At 35.6% G+C, this 9526-nt stretch overlaps 1 pseudogene; it reads left to right on the top strand.

Annotated features, from left to right (window-relative positions):
* Window positions 1-1544: 1544 nt before the first annotated feature.
* On the top strand, window positions 1545-3785 carry LOC105527273 (annotated as a pseudogene).
* The last annotated feature ends 5741 nt before the right edge of the window (window positions 3786-9526 follow it).

The raw sequence follows: 9526 nt of genomic DNA, 5'->3' as shown, positions 1-9526 counted from the left end.
TAGTAGCCCAATATTTAATTGTAACACCTAAAAGAATGGAAAGGTGAAAAACAAAATAAAAACATGGTAGACAGAATATAAAATAAAATTTTAGAAATAGATTTCAAATATCAATCATCATAACAAATAATTAAACAAGCCACTCTTTTTTGTTTGTAAATGAGACCTTAATAAAAGTGAGGGGAAGAAAAGAAATGACAGTAGACACTCCAAATATACACATGTGCTAAATAACATACTTCACTATGTCCCTGCCTGCAGTTTAATTGCTTGTTCCTTGATAAGGGGGATGAGGAGAAGCGATTGCCCTCATAGGAACCCTGCTCCCCAGAGAGCTCCATGCCCGTATAATTTTCTCCTGATTCCCCTTCATTACGCTCTGGAAATTTCATTGGGAGCACACATGACATTATTTTGAAGAGACAAAACTCTGAGTAGAGCTTCCAGTCAACATTTACTGAAATGACGCTAAGCTAATTCTTTTACTACACAGCAGCCTCTCTCCAAACTGAGCATTTGCAGAAGTGGGTCTGCAACCACAGGCAGGAAAAATACCCCAAGAAAAATATTATGTTGCTTAGTGTTGAAAGTATTAAAGTACTTCACATACTCACCTTTATTTGCTATTTGGCAGACACAATTCTGTAAAGTATGTGGAATTTTTAATTTTATTATTTTTATTCCACAAATAAGGAAACTGAGCTGAATAGAAGATAAATAACTCTTTTGTGTACACAGATAAATCCACAGTATATATAAGACTTAAAGCCAGGCTTTCTAGTTCCATGTTAAGGATCTTGTCTCTATTTCTCTGTGCTTCAGGAATCTTGGAACCATTTAACCAGTAAATGAGAGAAGTTTCTCCGATATTATTTATGTGTTCTTCCAGGGATAAATTTCTGATTGCAGACTCACAATTCAGGAATGCCTTTAGTAGCAGTATATTTAACCTGCTACTAATCTTGGTTGATCTGCTTTGGGAGATGGATCCATTCCAGGTATGTGAACTTCGATAAGTTAATACCTCTTCCTGCACCTCTGTTACAGATATACAATTAGAAAATTGGCCATGTGATCTGAGCAGATGTCTCAGTCAACAATCTCTAACTCTATGGATAATTTACCTACTATATATTGTTTTTATGTCTACTGTGGCAGCCTGAATAATGGCCAACAAAGAATCTGCATTGTAATCCATGGAACCTATGAATATGTTGCCTTACATTGTAAAAGAGACTGCACACAGGTGATTAAGAGGATATTGAGATGGTGAGATTATCCTGGATTATCCAGGTGGGCCCAATGAGAATATATGTACATATAAAATTATTTGGGTGAGGTATTGACAAACACAAATAATTTAAGATCTGAACATATAAAATAATGTGTTATTGTGTTTAGGGGGCAGGAAGAAAATAATAGAGAATAGTGGTTACCAAAGAATAGATGCTTCCCAAGGATTTAAATACAAATACAGTAAAAATACTTAAAATACCTTGAATGTGCCCATGAACTGATCTGAAGATTAGGGTCATGCCCCGACCATGGATTTTCAACCTTCAATAACTATGATCGAGCTAAGTATTGACAATAATGACAGTAAGACTGAATCCAAGATTGAAGGGGAGCCTTTCATCACAAACTAAAATGTGGACCACAGGGAAGATATTAGGCAAAAGAGGTCTTGAAGATCCCTGGGATCCCACTAAAAATGGTTGGCACAGTCACTCATGTGGGAGATGAAGAACAGAGTGGGAAATACTGGAGAAAACCAAAGAGACCTTAGACACAGTGTGTAGGGAAAGGCAAATCATAGAGTAAGGCTACCAGACATCAAAACCCACCCACCTGCATGTTACCACCTACCTTTCCTAAACCAGTATAAACAGTGACATTTTATCCTAATAATCGTATAGGAGCTGACACCCATTAGTATTATGCTTAATACCCACTTTGTGCTTTTTTTCATGCATTACCTCATTTAGTTCTTATAATAATCCCTTGAGCATGTCCCAACACCACATTCATTTGATTGATGGATAAAATGAAGCTCAGAGAACTTCATTTAGGAGCAATGTCTCCCAGGTAGTGAATAGTAGGACTTAAATGTGAGTGCAAATAAGCCTATTTTCATAGTCCAAACTTTTATGTCCAATGGTATAATTTTCTTTAGAATCGGCTGTCAGAGTTATACATGGCTCTAATACTGTATTTATCCCATTGCATCTACTGTGTATTTATTTGTGATTTGCTCTGCTATGCAGCCTCATGCATTAAGCTTGCTATAATGGAGATAAATAAATGTAAACTAAATAAAATTAAAATCAATCCTATTTTATTAACAGCATTTGGGTTGGAAATCACGCTGGGTATAAAGTTTGAATTTTTAAATCAATAAATGTGTAACCTTGAATAAATTACTCAGTATCTTTGTTGCCAAATTACCAGGTAGTGTAATAACTGCTCAGTCTAATAGAAGTGATGGGAGGATTAAATGACTATATACATATAAATCACCTACACTACAGAAGTGTAAAGCTATTGGAAGGCTCAAAAGACCTGATTTGGGAGATGGATTTATTTCAGGCACGTGACCTTGGACAACTCATTAACTCTTCTGTAACTCAGTTTTAAAAAGTTGGGAAGGTGATTCATGAAGATCGTTTCTCTTCCAAAGTCTATTGCTGTTTAGCTAAGTTATCCACTAACTGCATTGCCATTTCTATGTTTCAGATATGAGGAATATTGGAGAACAAATAATTGCTGTCATAACATAAGACTACACATTTCTATTTCTGTGCAAGTCTTTGTTGTTTACCACTCATTCCATCATCTCTCTTTCCTATGGAGCACCCCATGAGTGTCAAACCACATCTACAGATGATAATACAGAGGTGAATAAATTCATTTGACTAGGACTAACTAAAGCCCTAGAACGACAAGTCCCCCTCTTTGTCTTGTTCAACTTCATCTCTCTCTTCCCTCTGAGTGGGAACCTGGGGATGAAACTGTTGATCCTACTGGACTCTCATCTCCACACTCCCATATAATTTTTCCTCAGTAACCTTTTGCTACTCGGCAACTGTCACTCCAAAGGTGATGGATGGGTTGCTGATAACTGACAAGGTCATCTACAATGTACATGCTGCTCAGATGTTCTTTCTTGCAGTCTTTGCTACTGTGGAAAGTTACTTCTTGATTTCAGTGGCCTATGATCGCTACACAGTAATATGTAAACCCCCACATCACACCACCACCATGACAACAAATGTGTGTGCTTCTGTGGCCATACATGTATGTCTTAGGTTTACTGACTGCTGCTGTTGACATTTGAGACACTGTAAGTCCAATGAGATCCATCACTTTTTCTGTGATATTCTGGCAGTCATGACTCTGACATGCTTTAATAAACATATTAATAAGTTGATCCTTGCTCCTACTTCAAGCTTTAATATATTTTTTACTCTCCTCATTATCTTGATTTCCTGCTTGTTTGTATTTGTATTTGTCATCATTTTAAAGATGTTCTCTTTAAGAATACAAGAAGGTTTTATCCACCTGTGGTTCTCACCTCACTGCAGTTTATTTTATGGGACTGTCCTCATCACATATGTGCAGCCAAGTTTTATTCATTTCATGAACACAGAAAAATTGTATCTGTGTTTTATATTATGGTTATCCCCATGCTAATCCCTGTGGTTTATAGCCTGAGAAACAATGAGGTCAAGAGTGCATTCAAGAATGTTGTTGAGGAGACAAAATATTTTCTGTGTTTAGTCTTTTAATAATGTAAAATCCATAAAACGTCATTTTATCCCTCTTAGATCCACCTTATGCAATACCTTTCTGTATTATATTATTATATTATTAATTTCTTTAGTTGAGAAACAGTTCTAAGCATGCAGAATAGAGAGAAATATGACACTGGTTTTAATAGAGTATAGTTTTTTTATTGGCACATTTTATCTAAATATAAATAATTACAGTATCTTAATATTAATGTTTCAGTCATTATGCAGTGATTTGGTGAGAGAAAGCATATTCACATGACAACCTTGAAAAGATAAATAGTCAAATTAGAGTAAAAGCAGAGAAAATATAGTCATCTTTTTACCTTACTCATATGACTACCAACTTCACATTTTGTTTTTTAAAATAGCATTGATTTTTATTTGCATTTCTCTGATGGCCAGTGATGATGAGCATTTTTTCATGTGTCTATTGGCTGTATGAATGTCTTCTTTTGAGAAATGTCTGTTCATATCCTTTGCCCACTTTTTGATGGGGTTGTTTGTTTTTTTCTTGTAAATTTGTCTGAGTTCTTTGTAGGTTCTGGATATCAGCCCTTTGTCAGATGAGTAGATTGCAAAAATTTTCTCCCATTCTGTAAGTTGCCTGTTCACTCTGATGGTAGTTTCTTTTGCTGTGCAGAAGCTCTTTAGTTTAATTAGATCCCATTTGTCAATTTTGGCTTTTGTTACCGTTGCTTTTGGTGTTTTAGACATGAAGTCCTTGCCCATGCCTATGTCCTGAATGGTATTACCTAGGTTTTCTTCTAGGGTTTTTATGGTATTAGGTCTAACATTTAAGTCTCTAATCCATCTTGAATTAATTTTCGTATAAGGAGTAAGGAAAGGATCCAGTTTCAGCTTTCTACTTATGGCTGGCCAATTTTCCCAGCACCATTTATTAAATAGGGAATCCTTTCCCTATTTCTTGTTTTTCTCAGGTTTGTCCAAGATCAGATGGCTGTAGATGTGTGGTATTATTTCTGAGCACTCTGTTCTGTTCCATTGGTCTATATCTCTGTTTTGGTACCAGTACCATGCTGTTTTGGTTACTGTAGCCTTGTAGTATAGTTTGAAGTCAGGTAGCATGATGCCTCCAGCTTTGTTCTTTTGACTTAGTAGCAAAGACTTGGAATCAGCCCAAATGTCCATCAGTGATAGACTGGATTAAGAAAATGTGGCACATATACACCATGGAATACTATGCAGCCATAAAAAAGGATGAGTTTGTGTCCTTTGTAGGGACATGGATGCAGCTGGAAACCATCATTCTCAGCACACTATCGCAAGAACAGAAAACCAAACACCACATGTTCTCACTCATAGGTGGAAACTGAACAATGAGATCACTTGGACTCGGGAAGGGGAACATCACACACCGGGGCCTATCATGGCGTGGGGGGAGGGGGGAGGGATTGCACTGGGAGTTATACCTGATGTAAATGACGAGTTGATGGGTGCGGACGAGTTGATGGGTACAGCACACCAACGTGGCACAAGTATACATATGTAACAAACCTGCACGTTATACACATGTACCTTAGAACTTAAAGTATAATAAAAATAAAAAATAACTTAGAAAAAAAATAAAATAAAATAGCATTGATATTAATAATAATGCTATTCTCTTTTTTGGCAGTAAATGTTTTGAAATTGTTGTGCCACCATCATTGCTTTGGTTGAGCTATATTACATCTTAGCACTCTCATACCCATTCACGCCACCACCTTCACACTAGTTCTTACTACTCTTGGGCATCTCTAGACATGCTCCTGTCTTAGGAGCTCTTTATTTGCTGTTTGCTTTGCTCAGAAAATTTCCACATTCATTTCAGATTGTTGCTTAAGTGTTACCTCACCCAGGCAGGTCATGCCTTTCCTGAACTACTTCATAAAATAGCCCCTCCCCTCCCATGGACCTTCTTTCCTCAGCCTACTTCATTCTTCATATTCATTATCAACATTAAACTCTGGTATTATTTGTTCACTTGTTTATCTGTATCTTCAACTTGAATGGAAATTCCCTATGAGTGATCACCTAACCTAGTTATTTTATTGTAACAAAGCTATGAGGCTTGAATTTAAAATTCTTGTATGGCACACATGTACCTCTGTAACAAACCCACATGTTCTGCACGTGTATCCCAAAACTTAAAGTATGATTTAAAAAATTTTTTAAAAAGAAATTCTCAAAACCATTTGCTTTTCACCTTGTAGCCAACTAAGGGCTGACAAATGTACCTGAAGACCAATTATTGTTTCTACGTCTTCCAAAAATCACATCTTAATCAGATGGTTAAGTATTTATTCCATTTTACTCAGTGAACTTACTAGCCCTTCTAATACACTTGAAATCCTGCTGAAGTAAAAATAATAGAAGATGGTTTCCTTGCTGCAAGTTTATTAATAAACTGGCTTTGTTTGTTTTGTGCTAGACAGGATTTTGTGTTCAATACACTTCAGAAATGGTAAGGAAGAATAATGGATAAGAAGACAAACACTGAAGAGATTACACCAGCAGCCAAGGAAAACAATGGAAAATGGAGTTTTGCCCAGAGAAAACAATTCAGGGTCTCATAAGGAAATATATGTCATTACTGGGATGAGGGACTTTCATAATGCCAATTCTACAAGATTTTAAAACCAACCAGTATGTCTCCCATTACTGTCTTGTATACATGAGGTTGAGGGGTGTGTGTGTGTGTGTGTGTGTGTGTGTGTGTGTTTTGCTAATTATCTTTACTCTGTTATGACTTTATATATTGAATGTGAATGCAGAAAGAGTTAAGTTTTCTTTTTGGTTCATAAATTGCTGAACCACATGGAGCCACATCCTGGTTATATGGAGAAGACCATTTAACCATTTAACCTGAGCTTGAGCTTGTATGGTGATTAGTTAGGATTTAGGTGGTCTCTTTGGTGGAGGTAAATAATATGTTCTTTCTGTGGGAGGAAGTATAAAGTGGATATTGGATGACCATAAGTATTACAATGGAAAAAACTGGCAGTTGTTTTCCAAACTATTTTATTTTCACTGTACTCATAGCTGGGCTGTTTCTCAGCCTTTATGCAGTACACTATGGCTATGTGATTGTATTTTTGACAATCCAATTTGTGAAGTCATATATGCCATTTCAACTCTGGCCCATGATACTCCTCATGTAGTCCTCTGTATTCTCTCTTTGTCACCATCTGGAGAGACAAAATTCAGACTACAGGGGATAATGGAATCACTTAGTGAAAAGACCTGGGTCATTGAATCTCTGTGTGAATTCCTATAGAACAATTAATTGAATAACCTGTGGGCAAGAAAATCTTCTGTGATCGTGCCACTGCAATTTCCGAGTTTGCTTGTATGGCAGCTAGCATTATTTATCCTAACTAATACAGAGAGACTTTCATAATACAATCTGGATACTGTTTGTAGGTAATGGGGTTGGATAGCACATAATGGAAAAAGTGTCAAATTTCTGCATCACAATTTAATTCCACAATTGTTTATTTTTGAATCCTTATCCATTCTCCAAGTCATGACTAAAATGACAAGCGCAAATAAAAGTAACACAGATTTGAAACACAGAATAAAACTACATATGAATTCCATTTCAACAAAGCTTTGTGACAAGTGTCAAGTTAATTACATGTCCTGAGATTCTACTTGTGAAAATACTACCTACTCATAGAATTATTTTGAATGGGTACTGAATGAGCCAGAACACAGCACAGTGCCTGAAATGGAATAGCTGCTCAAAATATGTTAGTAATTACTTCTCTCTATTCCTTTTCTTATTCTTATGGCATTTCCTCACCTAATTTGTCACCTTTCTCTATAGAACTTTTGAAACATTAATTATATAGATTCATTTTTATAAGTTTAGCTGCACTACTGTCATTATTCTCAGATATTAGTCTGATGTTGATTACAACAGAAGGACTCAAGAGTGTCTAATAAAATGACAATTCAGTGAAGGGACAAATTTACATATTAAATGTTAAACAGGCCTACACAATTTTATCTCTATTATCTGTTCCTTCATAATATGATCACAATGCAAAGTTACCTATTTATCTTTGTATGTGTTTACTTAAATTTGTTTTTCCACGAGCATAAAAGCTTGATGCATACAGGAACAATTTCTGACGTGTTCACTAACAAAGATTCATGCCTGGAACAGAGTTGGGGCTCAGTAAAATATTTTAGTGAATGAGTAAATGAATAATAAGGAGAACTAACAGGAAAAAACTCATCACAGAAGACAGGTGATAAAAGATGCTAGGTTTTACTGAAGTAACACATTAAAGTGAAAACCCAATGGTTTAACACAACAAATATTTTGTATTAGTTCCCTTTGGTTGTGACAAATTACCATATGCTTAGGGAAGTAAAACAACATGTTTTTTTTTCTTACATTTCTGGAGGTCAGAGGTCCAAAATCAGCTTCACTAGGATGAAATCAAGGTATCAGTCTCCAGAGTCTCTAGGAAATAAACAGTTTCATGCATATTTCATCTTCAGATGACTGCCAGCATTCCTTGACTTTTGTCTCCTTCAGTCTGATTTCTCCCTTCACAGTCACATTCTTTTCTCCATTTTATGCCTGTGCAATTTTTCCCTGATTCCACCTTTTTAATTTATATGAAATGTCCATGATATAAAATTTATTATTTAAAAGTATATAATTCATTGATATTTAGTACCTTCATAAAGTTGTGAAACCATCACATATATCTAATTTCAAAAGATTTTATTTACTCACAAGGAAGATTCCATACCCATTAAGCAGTGTCCCTCATTTCCACAGCCCCCTGGTCCTGGGGACCAATAATCTTATTTCAATCTCTATGGATTTACCAATTCTTTATAGATCACATAAATGTAATCTCATAATATGTGACCTTTTATGTATGACTTATTTTACTTTGCAGAATGTTTTCGAGGATCATTTATATTGTAACAAGGATTAATATTTTATGGCTGAGTAATATTTCATTGTATATATGTATTACGTTTTGTTCTTCCATTCTCAATTGATGAACATTGGGGTGTTTTCATCTTTGAGCAATTGTTAATATTTTAATAATGATGCTATGAAAATTTATGTGAAAATATTATTTGAAGACCTGTTTTTGTTCTTTAAGTAGATAACAAGAAGTGGGATGGCTTATGCATGTGGTAATCTGAGTTTAACTTTTGAAGACTAACAAATTGTTTTTCATAGCAGCTCTATAATTTTACATTTCCACCAGCAATTTATAAGGGCTCCAATTTCTCTACATCCATGTCAATATTTGTTAATTTCCATTTCTTTTACAATAGCCATTCTAATGGATTATAAAATAGTGTCTCTCTGTCGTTTTTATTTACATTTCTCCTGATAAATAATGATATTGAGGAATTTTTTTTTATTACACTTTAAGTTCTAGGGTACATGTGCATAACGTGCGGTTTGTTACATATGTACACATGTGCCATGTTGGTGTGCTGCACCCATTAACTCATCATTTACATTAGGTATATCTCCTAATGCTTTCCCTCCCCTCTCCCCCATCCCCACAATAGGACCCGGTGTGTGATGTTCCCCTTCCTGTGTCCAGGTGATCTCATTGTTCAATTCCCACCTATGAGTGAGAACATGCAGTGTTTGGTTTTCTGTTCTTGCGATAGTTTGCTGAGAATGATGGTTTCCAGCTACATCCATGTCCCTACAAAGGACATGAACTCATCCTTTTTTATGGCTG

This window comes from Colobus angolensis, unplaced genomic scaffold (assembly GCF_000951035.1).
Source record: "Colobus angolensis palliatus isolate OR3802 unplaced genomic scaffold, Cang.pa_1.0 Scaffold61, whole genome shotgun sequence".
In the NCBI taxonomy this organism is placed as follows: Eukaryota; Metazoa; Chordata; class Mammalia; order Primates; family Cercopithecidae; genus Colobus; species Colobus angolensis.
Note: the sequence above shows the minus strand (reverse complement) of the source record. Positions and strands in the feature narration are given on the sequence as shown.